Source organism: Eleutherodactylus coqui, chromosome 1 (genome assembly GCF_035609145.1).
Source record: "Eleutherodactylus coqui strain aEleCoq1 chromosome 1, aEleCoq1.hap1, whole genome shotgun sequence".
NCBI lineage: Eukaryota > Metazoa > Chordata > Amphibia > Anura > Eleutherodactylidae > Eleutherodactylus > Eleutherodactylus coqui.
The window spans coordinates 483,116,053-483,136,909 of NC_089837.1; the positions used below are offsets into that span (position 1 = coordinate 483,116,053).

The 20,857-nt window shown below is 45.7% G+C and overlaps 1 protein-coding gene across 1 annotated transcript in view; it reads left to right on the forward strand.

Annotated features, from left to right (window-relative positions):
- The first annotated feature begins 455 nt into the window (after positions 1-455).
- ADCY6 (adenylate cyclase 6) overlaps positions 456-20,857 on the forward strand; it is a 180,610-nt gene continuing 160,208 nt past the window's right edge. Inside the window, exon 1 of the mRNA XM_066585787.1 lies at positions 456-593. The gene's annotated coding sequence lies outside the window, so the exon portion shown is untranslated. The remainder of the gene's footprint in view (positions 594-20,857) is intronic.

Here is a 20,857-nt window from a genome sequence, read left to right on the forward strand (position 1 = left end):
AGTTATAATTCTTTAAAAGGGGTGAGGAAAAAACGAAAATGGAAAAAAAAAGGGTGCAGCGTCCTTAAGGGGCTTATGTATTAACCCCCCCAACCAAAAAAAATATAATAAAAATGTTGCTATCCTTTGGCATATAGTTGTTTTACTTTAAGGGTGAATATTTACCATACAGATATATTATGGGGTCTGTCTGTCCGCATTACAGGGGTCGGGAGTAAACAGGTGACTTGTTGCTGGCCCTTTAAGAAAATGACAAGCGATCGAATCCTGGATTGCGCGCTCCCGCGTGGAGCCTCCAGCGCGCATGTGCGGCCCTGCTGACAGAGAGAGAGCAGCCCGTGAACGCGCACGTCGGCTGGGGATACCGGGGATACCAAGTTGCTGTGGAGTAGAACACCTGGGCGGAGGGCGTCTTCCCCGGACATGAGAGCAGCCGAGCAGCGGCGGTGACACCCGGCAGAGAGAGAAGGGACCGCGCGGAGAGGACGCTGCCAGCAGCCGCAGCAGTCCTGCAGGGAGAGGAGGAGGAATCCCAGCAGCAGCAGCAACTGCCACCCAACCAGCACCATTCAGCCTCCACAGGGAAGCCCCAGGTCAGTGCTGCGCGTCACCTGTAACCCCTGCGTGCCGCCACCTGCCCTGCACTGCAGTCCTCCTCCGCCGGGGGTCTGGCTGTGCGGACCGGGGATGAGGGGGGCGGACTGCGGGGGTGAGAGGTAGGTCTCCGGGGAGAGCATTGCGGAGGTTGGTGGCTGGGTGGGGAGGATCCAGCAATGCAGAAGGGCCCGGCTGTGCGGGGACTCTGCAGCAGGGTGGCCTCGGTGGGGACAGCGGATCTGTCACCTGTGCGGAGGGGGATCACTTGTCATGGGGATCCACTGGATGGGCCTTCCTGGGGATCTATGCTGGGATTACTGGATCTCCCAGGAGAAAGTTGGGATTTTTTTTTTCATTTTTGACCCTCCATGGGGATCCCTCCAGCAGGCGGTGCCTCATATCTCGCGTGTAGGGCTATCCGTGAAATGCGCGTTTTCTTCTTTGCCAATGCAAACAGAGCGATTCTTGGATACATAGGTGGTAAAGGGGTCTATCAGAATGGCAAGCTGCCCCCTAAGCATCCTGATCGAGACCACCATCCCAAGAACGGGGGTCCTGGGTTTTTTTCCTCTCCGCCGTCAGCCTTACTGTAGAGTTGTGGTTTTCACAAGGTGAGCCGATTCTGGTTGGAACCCCCTGATGTCCCAGTAAGTTGGTTCGCTCTTGGCTTGATACATTGTTGCGGTTTCAAACAAGAGTTGTTGGCTGTGACCGGCCGAGCGCTGCTTAAACTGAACGAGCCAGCTGTGGTTTTTATGGGAACGAAGGGTTAACTGTTGGCGTTGGCTCGGGTTTAGACTGAACGATTATCCTTCGCTTGTTTGAGTGATGATCGTTCCGTCTGAAGGCACCTTTTCTGCCCCCCAGGAGGGGAGTGAATGGAGCGCTGGGCTGCTGATACCTGAGCGGGTGCGTTCGGCGTATTGTCAGCCCAGCGGAAATGAATGGGCGCCGATCATCCGTGCTCAGCCGGTGCTGCGTTAGTAGAAGCGACCACCCCCCCCCCCCCCCCCCACAGAGACTTGAGTCCTGTTCTGGAGGTCGTGGGGGGTCTCCGCGGTGAGACCTGCAGCAACCAGCAAGTTGTAGATAAGGGATAGCTGGCAGTTGTGGTCCAAGCCCTTTAGGTTAGCCTTTCTGTGCAACTACTTTTTCATATAAAAACAGATGAAAACTTGCATGACGCGCGTATGATTTTAAAACTGTACATATGTGCCTAAAATACATGCTTTTTCTATGTACATTTCTCACATATATGAATTGTAGAGCTGGAAAGGGACCCCCAGGGTCATTGGGTTCAATCCAGATGCGTTGGCCGGGAATCGAACCAAGGTCAACTGCTTGGAAGATGGCTATGCTTACCACTATACCGCAGATAAGGAAACACACATAAAAGTGTCAGTGTGGCCGACCTCTAATTGTTTGCATTTTGTGTGGCGTGAGGGCTCCTGTACACGACTCGGTTATTAGGCAAATAACCGTTAATCGCGTGGCTGGCACGATAACTGTTAGGTGGGAACGCTCAGCAGTAAATCGTCAATTATTGCTGATTCGGTTTTTCATGCAGACCTGTAAATTGTTGTTGTTTTTCCGTACCCTGTGCGATTTACGTCACCAGTGCAGAAAACAGAGCTGTAGCATAGCCCCCCCCCCCCCCCCCCCCAACAGAGACTAACGGGACTTCACTTACATTCTTTATTTTGAGTACAGAATAGCGGAGTTAAATACATTCTGTACTAAAACGGAAATGGAAGGGAATCCTTGTAAAACGGACATCACAATGGTGTCCATTCCGTGTCCATTACACCAAGGGTGTGCTTCCGCTAGTCTCCATTGGGGGGTCCTGTTACAGCACTGCTGATGCAACCCCCTGACGGAACCGCACAGTGTGTTGTGTGAACGCTCGCTTAAGGTATGAAAAGCCGTTGATACGTATGAACGACAGTCGATCTTCTTGCTTTGATGCAGAGCAATGATTGTCCGGGGATCTCCATGCGAAATCATTCGCAAGCCGTGCAAATGCAAACGGCGAATTTGCATCAGACGTCTGTTTTGACCAACCAGCGACTTTTTTGGGGGGGGGGCTGCAAGAACTAGTGTTTACCTGAACAACTTTCATTTGAATTCCCTCTTTTGAGTGATCAGTCGTCCCGTTGGAACGGAGTGTCTGCAGGTAAAGTGGATCCTCAGGTGTGACCTGTGAGGGATGTTACACCTGTCACCTGCTGGCAACTACAGCTCCCAGCAGGGACTGACTTCTAAAAACATCTACAGCTAAATGGTTTTTTTCCCTTCACAAATTCTTGGATGCAGTATTATTTATTTTCACCCCTTTGTGACGGCCAATACACTTTCTTTAACTGACCCTACTAATGAGTTTTGAACCTCCACATACATCTTTTAAAGGGGTTGTCCTGCGATGACAAGTTAAACACTTCTGTATGGCCATATAAATGCACTTTGTAATATACATCGTACATTAAATATGAGCCATACAGAAGTTATTCACTTACCTGCTCCGTTGCTGGCGTCCTCGTCTCCATGGTGCCGTCTAATTTCAGCGTCTAATCGCCCGATTAGACGCGCTTGCGCAGAAGGGTCTTCTCCCTTCTGGTCGGTCCGGGCACGAGCGGCGTTCTGGTTCCGCCCCTTTCTACGCGTCATCGCGTAGCTCTGCCCCGTCACGTGTGCCGATTCCAGCCAATCAGGAGTCTGGAATCGGCAATGGACCGCACAGAGCCCACGGTGCACCATGGGAGAAGACCCGCGGTGCATCGTGGGTGAAGATCCCGGCGGCCATCTTGGAGGAAAAGAAGGAAGAAGTTGCAGAGAGGGGATTCGGGTAAGTAAAATTTTTTTTTTAAATTTCAACACATCCCCTGGGTTTGTCCTGGCCTATGCAAAAAAAAAACCCCGTTTCGGCACGAGACAACCCCTTTAAGGCTGCTTTCCTACAGCTGAGAAAGTCGCGTGAGATTATATACATGAGTGGGTTTTTTTTGCAGAATTCCCTATCTTTGGGTGCCCCCTTGGAGTCGGGGGAAAACATTGCACAGCGTGCGAGGTGCATGCGATGCAAACTATGTGAGACACTTGCCGATCCTCCAGCGCTGCTGAAAGCCGCACCAGAGGATCGCTGCTTCCCTGAAGTGCTGCGGGGTGTTAGACATAAAAATACTTTGCATCCGTGGGATAATCATATGTTCCCAAGTGCGATATTGGGCCGAGTTTCGTGGCCCGATATCCCGCTCGCCCATGTGAAATCAGCCTAGGGCGGTGGCTTGCCTGACTACTGACGGCCAGTCTCCTGCTCTAACCTCTAGGACAAGGAAAAGCCTCAGATTCTGACAGTTTAACCTCTTACAGGCCACAAGCAACAACAGCATATAAGCAGATGATGGGGTCACTTATCGCACCCCACAGTGCGATCACAAGGCACCAATGGCAGCCAGAAGCCTCATGAATGCCCCTATGTTTACCATGTAACTCAGTCAATTAAACCTGTTTTTGGCAGAGTTTAATACGGTCATAGGCTTATTAGAATGCACTACCTAAGTAATGCAGTGTACTATCCTAGGAAACTAAACCCCAAAACAATGGGGGAACTCTGGACGTTTTTTTTTTTTTCACCCCCCCCACCTAAAAAAAAAACAATAAATAAAAAATAATGTAATAAGTTATACAACACATTGTATGTACCCCCAGAGTGGTGATATGAAAAAATACAGCTCGTTCCCCCCAAAAAAAACAAGCTTTCATACGACTAGGACAATGACTTATGGATCTTGCAATGATAAAAATTACTTGGTCCTTAAGCAAAATAAACTTGTCACTAGGGGGTTAAATAAAAAATACCACAAAAATATTATTTTGAAGCCATTCTTAAAGCAGCAATAGGTCACCTGGCGGGGTCAGTCCGACTGCCCTGCACTGATGATACAGATTCTCTGACAAGGCCGGTAACGGCGTACAAAGGCCAAAGTTGGTATTGGCCGGAACATTACGCAATGTTTGGTTGAATGGAAGTTTTTCTTCACGTCCAATTTGGCTTTTATGTGCCGTTACCAATCTTGTTTTGAGAATTTCCTAGCTACGGTAGCTTGAAGCTGCTGGGAGTTGTAGTTCTGGCACGGTGCTTCAGAATAGCTGGAAGCCGCACCATTTGTTAGAATGAAGGGACTCAAATGCCTTTACCCCGAAATCAATGGCAGTGCTTACAGTAGGTCACCGTGTGCCAACCAGGCTACCTAGGAGTCATGGGCTTACTTGAGCCCGAATCAGGGGTTCCCTAGAAACAAGACTAATTCGTTTCCATGTTTGAGCCAAATTCTAGGACTGAACTGGAACTACAGGAAGCTCCACCTACCTACCGGCCTACCTACCTGCCCTGACATGGTATTTAGTGGTAACATTCTTGTAGGTTGGGAATCACTGGCATTTGCACATTGCAGTCCTATTGATTTCAATGGAATCCCTGTTAATAGTTTCTTAAAGGAGATGTCCCGCGCCGAAACGGGTTGTTTTTTTTTTAACCCCCCCCCCCCCGTTCGGCGCGAGACAACCCCGATGCAGGGGTTAAAAAAACCACCCGCACAGCGCTTACCTGAATCCCGGCGGTCCGGTGACTTCAATACTTACCGCTGAAGATGGCCGCCGGGATCTTCTACCTTCGTGGACCGCAGCTCTTCTGTGCGGTCCACTGCCGATTCCAGCCTCCTGATTGGCTGGAATCGGCACGTGACGGGGCGGAGCTACACGGAGCCCCTCTCTGGCACGAGCGGCTCCATAGAAGAAAGCTGAAGACCCGGACTGCGCAAGCGCGGCTAATTTGGCCATCGGAGGCCAAAAATTAGTCGGCACCATGGAGACGAGGACGCCAGCAACGGAGCAGGTAAGTATAAAACTTTTTATAACTTCTGTATGGCTCATAATTAATGCACAATGTACATTACAAAGTGCATTATTATGGCCATACAGAAGTGTATAGACCCACTTGCTGCCTCGGGACATCTCCTTTAATGCTATTTAAGCCCCGTCCTCCACCGCCTGGCTGGCCGAGGGCCCGTCCTCCACCGCCTGGCTGGCCGAGGGCCCGTCCTCCACCGCCTGGCTGGCCTCCCATCTGTGCTCGCCTGTTTGTACCGTCGTGGATGTTTGGAATAATGGCAATAAGTGGAAACGTTAGGGAAATTTTGGCGAACAGAATAGTAGTGCAGATGTGAACAGCGCCTAAACCTCTGCTGGGTAAGGAGGGGCAGTTACTGATTGCAGTAATGAAGCAAAGCTACTTAGAGGGATTTACCAGAATTAATTTTATCTTCTCAGTTAAATCCCAACTACCCCTGAAACAGAGGATCCATGTCCCCCTCTTCTCATCATTGTGGGGGTGCTCCTCCCATGATAGTGTCACATTAAGTGGAGTGATGGCCACGCATGCACTCCCGCTGCTCCATTCGTTTCAATGTGGCTTATGGAAATAGTCAGGTGCTTGTACCTATCTCTGGATGTCCCATTGAAAATGAATGGAGCAGTACTGTGAATGCAAGACCACCACTCCATTCACGGGGGGCTGCTGGGAGCCCACAGTGAGGACGACAGGGAAATCGGGACCCAGGTTACGGGGATCGATGGGGATCTTACTGCTGTGGATAGGTGATAAGTTCGTTCAAGGACTATTAGTATAAGTAATCAGTAGGCGCCCATTACTAATCGGGTAGTCATTTTTAGACCTTGACTAGAGTTGCGCTGTCATTGTGTCCTTGTGTAACTTGACCAAAACGTCTTGACTTTCTCCTCCGTGTCCCCCTTCCTACCCTTTTGCTGAGTAATGGGTCAGCTAAACAAGATGGCAACCTCCATGGCCCACATTAATAGACCCGTTGAAAATAAGGGGTCCTATTTTTGTCCGTCTCGCAAATCGCACAACTCATGCGATTAAAATCGCCCGTGTAAATATTACTGTTTATCAAACTGTTTAGCGTAGCATGCTGCACTATTCTATGCAGTGAAAGAAGAGACTCCAGAAGCTTGACACCCCCCCCCCCCCTTCTCAATCATCTTGGCAGTAAATGACCTTATCTCCCCCCTCAGTATGTACAGCTGTGTCGCACCTATAATCTCCTCTGCTTCTTCCTTCTGATGCCTTCTCTGTTGGTGATCCCCCTGTCTATAGACACAATGGGCAGGATATCTTCTATCCTCGGTAGTAAAGGTTTGAGTATTGCCTGTGTAAGGATCTGGAGGCTGGTGGCAGTGCCGCTCTGCATTGCGTGGTGCCGTTGACAGTCGTATTACCTATGTTGATTCCCAAGTGGCTCCTGAGGTCGCAGTTGTTGCCTGGAGTTGGACTTTCCATAAGCAGCTGTTGAAGCGCCTGTATGCTGCAGCCACTAGTGCCCATCGCAGGTGGTGAGTGGTTCTAGTAGTGACTGCAGCCTATAGCAGAAGATACATTGTATATGTGGTGTTTTGTTGGGGAGAGTTTGTTTCCAGGGCTGCAAATTGTTACACTTTTGTATTTTATGAAATTAGCAACCTTTAAAAATGGCATATATCATGTTTATTTTACTGCTGGAGTTTGGGCTTATTGTACCGTAATGAACGCGTGGAACTGCAGAAAACCATGATTTTAATTGGCGCGCGCCCAGAAACTCTAATCGAATAACTTTTAAAGCGGTTTATGGCATTTAGACTAGATGGCTTGCTTTCTTATGGGAAATATATATGGTTGTTGGTGATACTTTGTCTCTGTGCTTTTAGTCTTATTCAGAATAGATGTTTCGTGACCACTGGTCCATGTGAAGAATTGCCTGTGTGTTTAGCCTATTTGGCTTGAATGGGTCCATTTGCTGTCTGTGAAATACGCCTGTATTTCTTAGTATTTATGCAGAACTTATACATATATGAATACACCTGGTTCCCCTTGCCTTCTCATTTGCTGCTATTTGCACCTTGTTTCGTGTCTAAGTTCCTGATTTTTCAGGTGGTCTTCAATATTTTTCTGCTGTTTGCAATCCATTTTCACGGAGGTGGCGTGTAGCAAGCCTAGCATTCTGCCACTAGTTCACTGTACTGACTTCCTTGCCCTTACTTCCCATGCGGCACTGCACAATCTGTGGTCTAATCAGCAGGGTCTCAGTATCTGAATGCCCACCACTCTGCTTTTCTAGGGGCAATCGGGTATTTAGAGACATTGTAGCCAAATTGTTAGTAAACCACTAGTGTGTGTGTGTGTGTGTGTGTGTGTGTGTGTGTGTGTGTGTGGTATGTATACAGACACACACTGTAACAGGAGAGACTGATTGTGAAGATCATTATCACAGTGTCTGCAGATCTGCCAGCCTGCAGCCTGTGAGTGCACAGGAGCTACTTGTAAAGAAAACCCACTCATGTTGCTATGGAAACTTCCCTGTATCATTGTTACTAAAGAAGCTCTGTTTCTTATGACAAAGGATTGCAGGGAAGCTGGAAGGTTGACCCCTAGTGGCAGCCAATTGAAGCGTGATCGGTCATAAAGCAACAAAATTCTTAATGCAAGTATATTACGTAAATTGCGAGACACAAACAGGTTAGTAGAGGGGCAGAAGTTATCTGAAAAGTTAGTGCCCCTTTAAATATGGATACAGTGAGCAGAGGTCCAGTTCACTCCCTCATCCGCGAGCACAGGTGAAGGAGTAATTAGATGCTATATAAGCAGCTTTGTTATGGTCAATATGCAGCTGATTACATGCAAATTTATATTCCTGACACCCGCGCTACCCCATGTGGGCTGTGTTTACACATTGCAGCCTAGGTGTGGATGTGAAGTGGATGAAGCCACACCTGAGGATTTGGTTGGCACAGTTTTCAAACTGAGTGCGGCTGAAAGCAGTTTGATGGTAAACAGACGTACGCAGAACTGTTTCAGATGTTTTAATATTGAATTCTGCCTTCTGAAGCACATGCTATGGAAACTGGATAGGCCGCTGGCAGAATCGAGCCCCTGGGACCCCCACCAATCGGCTTTTGACCAGGTGGTGCATTCATGTACAGAGCTCAAGTGTGCTGGAAGTGGAACAGGTTGCCACGGGAGGTGGTGATTTCTCCTTCAATGGAAGTCTTCCAACAAAGGCTGGACAGACATCTGTCTGGGATGATTTAGTAAATCCTGCACTGAGCAGGGGGTTGGACCCGATGACCCTGGAGGTCCCTTCCAACTCTACCATTCTATGAACTCCACTTCCTTTGCAATGGCTAAGCTTGGTACTGCAGGCAAAGTTCCATTTATTTCATTGGAAACTACGTCTGCAATACTAAGGTATTGTAGAGAAAATAGAGCTGTCTCTGTAAATGATAGCCCAGTGAACAGCTGATTGGTTGGGGCCTCTGGCGGCGGACCTCTACCGGTTTACTATTGATGACCTATGCTCAGGATAGGCTTTCAGTGGTTAAATGTTGGACAAGCCCTTTAAATCTATTCCTGAGAAAGCAGAGTTAGAACCAAAATGCCTGTAATTGCAGCTTTTGCAGTAGATGTCCCTCCTCATTTAGACTCCTGAATGGCCGAGCTGCCCATCTAAGGGGGCCTTCACACTGGCGATTAAAATTGTGTAATACAAGAGTGAGTGAAAACGCATAATTATGAAATCAATGATTTTCAATGGTTTCATTCCCATTTGCAATGTTTTTCCCACACAATGTCGCATGAGTGATATCGCCACATGTTCTATCTTTTTTGCATTGTTTTTAATAGAGCCGGTGGCAGCAGCACCGGCCTCATTGAAAGCAAAGGAAGAACTCCACGATCCTTTGCCATGGCTGTGACAGCCATGGTGGGGAAATCCCCTCATCGCCAGCCGAGGAATCCCTTTATTGCCGGCAGGGATGAATGGATTCCCCATAAGGCTATTCTCGGAAATGCCTCGCATCCATGGGGCTTTCACATAGTGGAAAGTGCGATATTGCCCTTGCTAGTGTGAAGGAGTCCTTAGGGAAGTCCTTAGGCAAGTGTGTGCTATTCCTCCCCAGCCTCTCTGCCTTCCAGGCGGTTTCTCTACTGCTACACATTGTAGGTTATTGCTGTCTGGACCCTGAAGGCTACACACATACCAGTGGAATCCGCTTGGTCATACTACTTATGTAAGACTGGACTGTTTGGTGGTAAACCCATAAAATCCTGGAGATTAACTGAAATGTATACTGTGATTAGCCGCCAATGTGGAAATGAGATTAGTTTTATTTGAGTGAAGCTTTCCTAACATGAGCGCACATTCCCGCTATTATTTGTCAAGTATCGTTAGTTCTCATCTCGGGAGGGGTGTTTTCTTAATAGACAGTACATCTTAATATTTCATACATTTTATTATAGTTTTTTTTTATCCTTATAGAAACTGTTAAACTTAGTTTAACTTTTTTTTTTTTTTTTTTGTTCTCTCCCCATATTGACTTGAACTATTAATTTTCTGTTCACTACTATATACTGCAATAACTCTGTACTGCAGTATATTGTACTTTTTACGAGCAGCCTTTTGGGCAGGAATACATGGGAAGCCTGAGAGCCTTCAAAAGGCTGCCATTGCAACTCACATGCTGCACTTAGCCTGCATGTCCACGGGCATGATACCGCCGGCGATAAATCATCGGCAAATCGCTCTGTCTGAAGATTTCCATAGTGTTGCTATGGAAAGCGTAGTTGCCGCGTCCACGTGGGGAGCATCTTAGCGATTCTCCGCTCGCGGGATTCAAATCGCAGCATGCTGCAATTTGCCGTGATTCTCCGCGGTGAGCCTATCTGTCAGATAGGCTCAGTGCGGAGAACCATCAGCTGTCTCCTGCTCCCCAGCGGCGGAGATCTGCCGCGGGATATCGCTACGCCTGTGGACAGGCAGCCTAAGGCTGGGTTTACACAGGGCGGATTTGCCGCAGGAATTCCGTCCGGAATTTCGCCGCAGAAAATTGGTCTGTGGCTGCTAATACCAGGATTAGCCAGCCATGTGGACGAGACTTCTCAGAGATCTCATACACACGGGACGGCCATCCGTCGCGGCAAAGCTGCCTCGGGTGAGTGGCCCAACGTGCCTTATGGATGGAGGGAGCGCCAAGAGTTGAAGTTCACCCCCCTGCTTGTGTTTGTGCCCAGCCGGTGTCATGCCCTATGTTTTAGAACTCTGAGTGATTAAATGACTCTTTGATGGAAGCTTGTTAATCTCCACAATACACTTTGCTCTGTGTTCGTGGAGTCGAGATGTCCAGACAAGGTCTTGTGATCAGGGAGTCCGGCTGCCATCGTTTTTGCCCTTTTTTTTTCCTGCAGTAGTTTTCTTTTCCAGCTACAGTATTGCTTCCATTTCTTGGTTTTCTGGAATCTGGACAGAAGCATGGTTGTTTATTGGACTGCTAGTATGAATAGCATGGATGTGCAGTTTGGTGTGATACTATAAGTTTATAGAAAAGCACATCGTATGTCTACTGTGAGCCACAGTTTGTAACGTGCAAGCCACATATTGCTCATGGGCCCTCTTGATGATATTTGGGGTGTGGATGACCTGTACCTCAAGCCTACAGTGCACTTAGGCAGGGAAGCAGAATATTAAAAGGGTTGTCCCAGTTATAAAACTATTGATGACCTATTTACAGTATAGGCTATCAACATTACATGACTAGGGGGCCACCACCTGCAATCCTCGCCGATCAGCTATTTGCCAGGCTGGTATACATGTACCGAGCTGATTTATGCAGCAAGCAGACGGCTCTGTTCCCACAGCAGTGGCCAGCCTTGGTATTACAGCCAAAGTTCCTATTGACATGAATGAGAGAGTGTTGCAATACCAAGCTTGGCCATTGGGAAGAGATCGAAGCTTCCTGCAGAAATCTGCTCCATGCACAAGCACACTGTCCTAATGAACAGCTGATCGGTGGCGGTTCAAGGTGGCAGACCCCCGCTGATCTTCTACTGATGGTTTGTACTGAGGACAAGCCATTAATCGTTTATAACTGGACAATACCGTTAAATCAGTGCTAACGGTGTGTTTAGGAAAAGTAAGTGAACCCTTTGGAAATACTTGGATTCCTGCATTGACTATTAATAAAATCTGGACTGATTAAGAAACCATTATAGACAATCTAACTATACTTACTGTTATACAGTTTGTGGTGTTTAATTGAGCAAACCTCCACGGTATAGAGAAAAATTGAACTTGGGTTCATAAATTTCCCAAATGCTAATTTACTGAAGGTGTTTCAATTTGGGAGATGAGGTTAGAAGTGTACGTTTCATAGGTGCTTTGCCCATTAAATAAAGGCGCACACAGCCTGGTTACTGAAAATCTTTTTCACTTTAAGAAAGATTGCATCAAGGCATGCCTCGCACTAACAAAACCACTTTCAGAAGACGTGGCTGGAAAAAGCTACAAAAGCATTGCAGTTGGCTTGGGTGTACAATACATCAATCCATAGTCAAAGTATCTACAGATTGAGAAAAGTCAGGATTGCTGCTACTCTCCCTAGGAATGGGTGTTCTGTTCAGGTCACTCCAAGAACACAACACAATCTTGAAAGAGTGGAGAAGGAGTCCAAGTGTAACATTTAATGACCTAGAGAACCCTTTTATAAAGTTTTTTGTTCATGTCTTCACTATTAGAAGAACATCAAATGTTGTTTATGGTAAGACACATGAAGGAAGCCGCTGCTGTCAAGAAAACATTGTGGCTCCTCAAGTTTGTCCAAGATCACCTGGATGTTTCACAATGCTTCGGGGAAACTTCTGTACATAGTTGAGATAGAAGTGAAACTTTTTGGCACAAACACAGTGCTAAGGAAGAAGAACACTCCGCTCCAAATCCTCATCCGAACCGTGAAGTATGGTGGATGGAACATCCTGGCTTTGAGGCTACATTACTGCTCCTAGACCTGGAGGCTTTAGGATTGTTGAAGGAATAATGAATTCTAAGGTGTATCAAAACCTTTTGATGTAAGGGTATCAGTCCATGACCTCAGGTTGAAGAGACCTTGGCTGACGCAACAAGACAATGACCAAAAGCACACAAGTCAATCAACTTGAATGATGAAGAAAAACATGATTTGTGTTTTGGAATGGCCAAGACAGATTCTAACCTTAAAGTGGCGTCTAGAATTAGAAAACCATGGCTGCTTTTTACCGAAAGCATGTTTTTTCTGTCCGGATGTTGCGTGTTAAATTACAGCTCTTCCCCATTCACTTCAGTGGAGTTGAGCTGCAATGTCAGACGCAACCTGTGAACATGGATACTGTTGGTTTTGCAAGAAAGCAGTTTTCTTATGGACAACCTTACTAATACTATTGAATTGTTGTGGCTGACTGAAGAGTGCACTGCATGCAAGGCATCCCAGAAATATTGATGTACTTTTGCAGAAAAGTGTGGTCCAAAATTCCTTAATGTTCTGCAAATCATGGCCGATTTTTACCCCACTCGCCAATATGCTGTAGGATTTTGTGGGGAGATATTGTACATCACACTGATGCGTTATATGCCTAATGTGTATGGGCAATTTAAAGGAAATCTCGCCCGGTTTATGACCTACCAGGTCTCTGCCCACCTACTTTTCTCCATATGTATTGTATAGCGAAAAAGCTTTCAATCAGTGATGGGAGGGTGGAGGAAGCACAATACTCGTAAATGAGTTGTGCTGTGCTCGGCTCGCTTCGCACCTGATAAAACGGCGATTTTTATGGAAACTAGTTCGGGTGTCTGTTATCGCAGAAACCTGGTGACAGCTTCTCTTTAACAGCGATCTAATGGGTGCTGTCTGTTAGGTCGCCATTAGCAGTAATATGCATAATGGGATATTCGGGGAGTCGCAGATCGTGTCTTCTGCATTTAAGCAGTTACTATGGGAACCCGCTTATTAAGAAGTGCTATTTTGTGTATGCAACAATCAAAGAAATTGTATTTGGCGGCATCATTTTGAGAAATTTCTTCATTATGGACATCAAAATGGAACTTGGTGATTTTTGGGCTAACAGTGCTTGTAAAACTGTCCCTCCAAGGCGGTGGGCATTTGAGAAATACAGCTAACGATCCAAAACACTGTTACTATTTAATCAGTAATGACAAGTACAATCTGACAGTCCGATCGTTTGACACTTTTTTTCTAAATAGTATCTACAGGGAAATAATTTCCCAGTGTTGAAGAGAAAAAAACCAATCTCCTATTCCAACTTTTCTCACATGTATCTCTTGCCGGGTGTCCCCTGACATCCGCATGCTTCCCCTTTTTGGATCTTGAAGTCTAGTTAATTGACCGTTTCCTGTGTGCATACTGATGGATCACTTCTGTGTAACAGTGCCGGCCCAATGATGAATATTCTCTGGTATCCGTTCTGGAAACATTTAATCTCTTCCGCGTTTTATGACGGTTTTGTCATCTTCGCTTGCAGATTCTAGCTTTAGGATTTCTCTAAAGCCTCTCTAACTTTATGTAGAAACACGAAGAATAGCCCAGGTTTCTGCTGTTCGTTTCATGTTGGCAGATGATACAGGAGGGTGAAGGTTAAGAGCGTTTCCGAATATTTTCAGGAGGCAGAGGTCTCTCCTGGAATTTGTGTAAGCCTCAGCTGGGTGACAAACCGAATTAATTGTGGACGGAGCGCCCATTAATCAGATCCGGTCACGTCCTAATTGGAAGCCAAATGTCACACAGGATTTTCTTAGCCTGTTTAGAAGCCAGGCTGTCAAATTAATGCCTGCAGCAATGATGGTTAAAAATTGTATAATTTTGTGCAGCGGTTTTAGGACAGCACTTATTTTGGTAGAGCGCAAACCATAAACCTATATACTGTAACGCAGTACCCGTGCTCTTACATTGTAATACGCAATGTTGACAAAAGTATCGGGACGCACGTAGAAGGTGATGAAAGTCGAATTGATTTATACTTTTCTATATAGTGTTGGGCCACCTTTAAGCCTCAATGACTGCAGTAACCCTCCTAGACCGCTTTCCACCAAAGTCCGATAGATACGTGGAAGGATTTGCCTCGAGAAGAGATTTGGATAGTAATATGGGGGATGATGGCCGCGTGGGCGAGCACAGATACAGCATCCTAGTTTGTCCAAAAGATGCTCGATCGGACAGAGATCTGGACTTTGGGTTCACCAATGAAGTCTGCAGATGTTCTGCTCCTCGAACCAAGTCCCAACACCATGACATGTTGGTAGAGGCACAGAGATGGACCAAAGTATCTTTCCATTGCTGTTTCCACGTCCCAGTAATCAGTGTTTTTGATATAGGGGCTCAGATAAATAGAATGTATATTTGTAGGACCTTTCCTATAAAAAAAAAATATGCAACAAATTCTGCATTTAATGAATTCTACCATATTTATAATATTTTTTTGTAGTCTGGAGGCTGTACGTTTTTTCCGACTCCACCACAATGGGACTATGGTTCTGCCTCCACAGCTTTCACTGGAGTGGCCCTTTAGTGAAACATAGACTCACAACATAATATCCAGAAATGGAAATGAAACCAATTGAAGAGAGAATTCATATATTCGATCCATATTTTCATACAGAAGTGTGTTCGAGCCCTTAGGCTGTAGTAGGGCTTCCTCCAAGAGGCATTGTTTTAGTAGGAAGACAAGTTTAAAAAACTTTTTGTATTGGGTAAAAAACTAATATATGCGCCATTTCACTACTTTTATAGGTTTCGTTACATTTTGCATAATATTGGTTCACAAACTGACGGCATTTCAGGTGTGTCTTAATGTTAAGCGCAGAACTACTTGAGTCGTGATGCCGTACGGCAGCGTTCTTGTCCGTGGAAGTGCAGATCAGTGACCGAGTTACGTTACCAGACACGGACAGCAATGGTTCTCCTTCTGGAATGAAGCCGTCATGTGTTTATTTTTTTGCCTTGTACAGGAGACTGGCGCAGACGTCTTTCTCTGTGTACCAACAAGTCGCTATTGGCGCTCTTGTTCTGTACACTACTTAAAATGGAAAAGTGTTTCCAAAATATTAGGCCTTGAATAAACCAAAGCAACAATCTGAAGACGCGGCTCGCTGTTCTGTCTCCAGTCATCAGGGCCTTGTGAGGTTTTACCTTCGGTGATAAGCATCTCGGCTTGTTGCTGTAATGTCTGCTGGATACATGGAAACGCCCGGCTGCGTTTAAAGTAGCAACACATCTGCTATTTTTGTTATGATTAATCACAATGAATGCCTGACGTGTGACTTCTGGATCCGACGGGCAGACATGGCAACATCCGTGTAAGTAGTAGGAGTCGCTGAGACCTTTTACCGATGTGTTACTCAGAATTGTGGCATCTGTCTGATGTCCCATTGACACGTATAGCGCTCACTATTCGTTTGTGGTAGTTGATCGCTGACTTTCAGTCTGGTTTTTTTTTTCCCCACTATCACTGGATCCCTGGCTTCTCGTTACACGTAAACGCCCCCGCAGTGCTTCATATAGAAGGTGAGGCGCTGAGCGAGAAGCCAGCTTTGCCACTAATCTAAATACTTTGCACAAGTGTTCACTGCCTTAGAGGTGACTATTGACCTGTGTGCGAAAAAAAACAAAACGTCCATGTAACCATCGCAAAAAACAACTTTTTTTTTAATTTATTTTTTTTAATCCATGTGGCCTCTGCATTCGTTACCTGCGTCAGGGATTTTTTTCCTGTATTTTGCATTTCACATACACACACAAAAAAAAAAAACTGAAGCAAGCCCAATTCTTCTTTTCTGCACATAAATGGCATCCACGTGTCTTTTTTAAAATTTTTAAATTTATTAATTTTTTTTGGTTAAAGGTCGCTCTCTATTGACTTGAATGGGCGAATCCCATCCATAAAACAGATCCGTATAATGCATGCGATGACTTTTTTCACGCAGTCCGTTAATTGACTACAGTGGATGAAGGAAACACTAGTGTGTCGGAGGTCTTTTTAAATGAGAAATAAGACCTCTTGGAAGACCTTAACCTAGGGAAGGAAAAGCACATGAGCCGATGTTCATTTGAACTGTTTATCAATCGTCCGCTTTCAGATCTGCGTTGGAGATTCCTTTTCCTGCTCCATTTAGGGAGGACGAAAGGGGAATCCCCTGGCCTAAGGGGTCCATCTTACGACTGAGCTGTACAGTGCTGAACCGACCCCATTGACTATAATGGGGTCCGATCGGTTTCCACTGAGCCACCCAGCGTTTTACCGGAATAAAAAGTGCTGCGATGGAACCTCCAGCGCCAATGTGAACCGGACCAGACTCCACTTTTTTTTTCCCTTTTTGTTTCGAATAAAACTTTACGGCTCTCCTTTATTCCTCTGGTACTTATCCAGAGCTGGAGTCACCATTCTGCTGATTGCTACTGGAAGCCGTCAGCAGATGGATGAGACGCGTCCTTCTACTAGCATGCGGCGCTCAGTTTGACACGGGTTTAGCACTGTCTACATCCGATATTGCTGATCATGTAGGCTGGAAGTGAGCTCCATTATCTTCATTAAAACCGGTGCGTTATCAAGGACGGTAATGCCCCATTTACACGGACGTTTAAATGAATGAAAATGTGCGATAGTCCTCGCGTCTAGATGCACGTCCATCGTGCGCACGCTGTTCGTTGAATTTTCATTTGTTGCTGAGTTTCAACCAGCATAAAAATCATTGCCGGTTCGCTCGCGTTGCGAAACGCTCCCCGCTCACTGTTACTTAGAATATGTAGCTCTGAGCGAGACTTTAGCGAGAAGTGAACAACTTTCAGCAATCTGCATGTCGTACCATATAATTAGGGCATTACACCAGTTGGCGGATGGGCACACATGGTTTCACCAACGGCTATTTAGGTATGTCGAAGGTGATGATTTGTCAATTTTCCGGTTGGTTTTAAATTTTGGTTGTTGAAAGTTAGGGGTATTCTTATGATCGTGAGAGAGAAATGCTAAAAAGTGGAGCATCCCATAGGATTCGCTCTTAGTGGTGGTCTTAGGGCTCATTCACATGGACGTAAATACGGCGCATGTAATGCCCATTGATGCATGCAGGAAAAAAAAGTGTCATGTCCTATTTTGATCTGTATTAAAGGCCATTAAAGTTGATGCATCATACACACACATATTCCCTGCATGTATGTTTGGGTTTTTTTTTGTGCATGTGGGGAATCCCCACGATTGAACAACTCTATCAAGATGGAAGGAACGGCGCCATATGGACCCCCATTGACTATGATGGGGTCCGTTTGCTTTCTGTCCAGCTGCCCGGCTTTTGGATGTAAGAAAAAGCGCTGCAAGATTCCAACGCAGATGTGAATTTGACCTGATACTCGTTGGTTTAAATAGACCATTCCATGGCATCAAATGTGTGCGCCATATCCTGGTTTTCTTACTCTTATCTGTCCTGCTATTCTCCAGATAGACTATCAATACAGTAGATCAGCGGGGGTCTTTGGCCCAGGACTCCTGCTGATCAGCTGTTCGCCGGGCCAGTGTGCAGCAGTCCAGCTTGGCAACGCGGGTAAGGATCCCATTCACTTTCTATAATATGACGGAGGGCATTCTAGTTGGAACGGAGTTGTCTGCTACTTACAGAAATCAGCCAGTTGAATGAACACAATGGCTCAACGACTAGCGGATCAGCGGGGATCCTGGGCGGCAGACTCCCGCCAATATACTGTATACCAAGACAACTTTTTAAAAGGACCAAGGCCCTGCGAGGGCTGGAACTTTGGATTATATACTGCTATATTTTGACGAAAATTTAATAAAATTCTTTGAAACTATAAAAGGACCAATTGGAAGTGGATTTTAACCCTGGCTCAGTAGAATCCATTTCTGACTCGGCGTGTCCCGTTCCAGGTTACTAAGGTTAGTTAATTCTGCCTCTCAATGACTAAAGAATAAGTAGTATCGATGGATTTCACAACCTCCATAATGGATAGAATTGCCTTTGACTTTTTATCTATCTTTATCTGTTTATTCTCTGCCGACTCTCAGACACTTTATGGATCCGCCCTCTGTGTGGTTCTCTACTGCGTTCTTCTGTTCTATCATTTGTATGTTGCTTTTGATTGTATCAAGCCAGCTCGTTCTTTGGTGGCCGGGTATTCTTTAGCGGCCAACCACTCCGAAGATTATCAACGTTTCTAATGAATTGGCTTCCCTTCTGCGGCCGAAGTATGAGAGTCTCGGTCTTTCATAATTTTGCCCTCTAATGCAAACTTTGGTTTGAGCTTTTGTTGATAATTTTGGTGGTCCAAGGAATTTGTAGGCGTTCCCTCCAGCACCAAAGATCGAAGAGCTCCATTTTTCTCCTGTCCACTTTCTTCAGTGTCCAACTTTCGCAGCCATAAGTTGTGATTGGGCAGATGATTGTGTTGACTATCCGACATTTTTCCAATACTTTATAGGGTCACTCGTTTTGCATGTTTGGCTGCTTGCCTGGTGGATCTGCCGTTATTTAGACACACTGCATTGGGAAATGTATATGAGTGGATGAGTGTATTAGGGGAGAATTAACTGTACAGTCTCAGACAGTAAAGCTATTTAGGGGGCATAGAAAAATGTTCTCCCTAAACCACACAATGAGAGAACTTGCAGTAAAAGCTGGTGGAACATATCCTAAGCGGTGCTGCTGCTCGTGGGTCCGTAGTTCTAGATGTTTGGGCAACTCAGGTTCATTTATGGGATACTTCTATTTTTTTTTTCTCTTCAAATTGGTGATATTGAATGCTGGGAAAAGTGAATTCCGAAAGATCTCAGTATCGTAAATTACGAATGTCCCTTGACACTGATGTAAATGTGTGCCCTAAAATGTGTTCTCCATTTCCCATTGAGCCAAGTGGGTCTCTGTGTGTAAACATTGTTGTTCTGCTGATGTTATTTTAAGGATCTCAAGCATGGAATGTACTGAAATAGTTTTCATACATGTTGTTTCTTGGTTTTACCAGTATGTTACTTAAAGAGACTTTTTTGCTGGAATGAGAGCAACATTTATGGAAAATGAAGACCTCCCTTTTCTTATCCATACCTATCATGCCCACAGAGTGTTTGTAGTCACGGGGTCAGGGACGTCTTTTATCATGGCATCAGAAGGTTTCCATCAGTGTAAATAGTAAGTTGCTATCTAGTGTTATCTCATTCTGCAAAACATGGCAACAGGTATACTTTGTAGGCCAGATCAACCAACAGATCAAATCATCTGTTGATATGCGGCTATGTGTACCTAGAAGATGAGGGGTCTCATTATAGCTCTGCTACTCTACTGGGTGTGTTGGCTTCATGAAGAACCATGTCTAAACCTCCAGTTATGTAAGTCAAGAATTTCATTAGTGAAAGTTTTTTTTTTTTTTCTCCTCTTCTTCTAAGCTTTATGAATAGAGATGAGCGAACGTACTCGGTAAGGCCGATTTCGCAATCGAGCACTGCGATTTTCGAGTACTTCACTACTCGGGTGAAAGGTACTCGGGGGCGCTGTGGGTGAGCAGGGGGTTGCAGAGGGGAGTGGGGGGGAGAGGGAGAGAGAGAGAGCTCCCACCTGTTCCGCGCTGCTACCCCCCCCCCCCCGGTCCACCACGCCACGCCTCGCCCCACAGCGCCCCCGAGTACTTTTCACCCGAGTAGTGAAGTACTCGAAAATCGCGGTGCTCGATTGCGAAATCGCCCTTACCGAGTACGTTCGCTCATCTCTATTCATGAACAATACTCTACTGGCAGCTGGTCAAGGTCCTCGTCGGCTTGAAAAAATTTGGGCAACAATTTTGGTGACTCAGTTCTCCCTCAAGCTGGAGGCTGAAGCCTAACATATAAATTTAAAGGGGTGCAGTCATCAGGTTCATGAAGTTTGTCTTAGAGCTGACCTCCGAGTCATGGAGACAGGCCGTGCCAGCTTTTCTCCACCTGCAATATGCAGACTAACAGCTCTCTTCACCTTTTAATATAGGAGAAATCGCTGTCACTCTGCATACAACGGACAGGGAGATGCTGCCATGGCCCGCCACCGTGACTTGGAACTCAACTGTGAGTCCCACTTCATGAACCTGGAGACTGAACCCCTAAATTGTATTGGAGGTTTCTTACTGAGGTGCCTATGGTCAATTACACAGCAATGTTTTTCAGACCTAGTCCTCTATATCTTTTTATGATTGCAGTATATTTCATTTTTTTTTTTTTTAAGTTTTTGCATTTTTTTAAAAGAAAAAAAAAACCCTCTTCCCTTCCAACCCTAACAGAAGTTTAGTCAAAAACAATTATGGCATCATACCAAAAATCAGTAAGGTCGGCCGTGTATTGTCAAGAATGGGTAATTTGACAAAA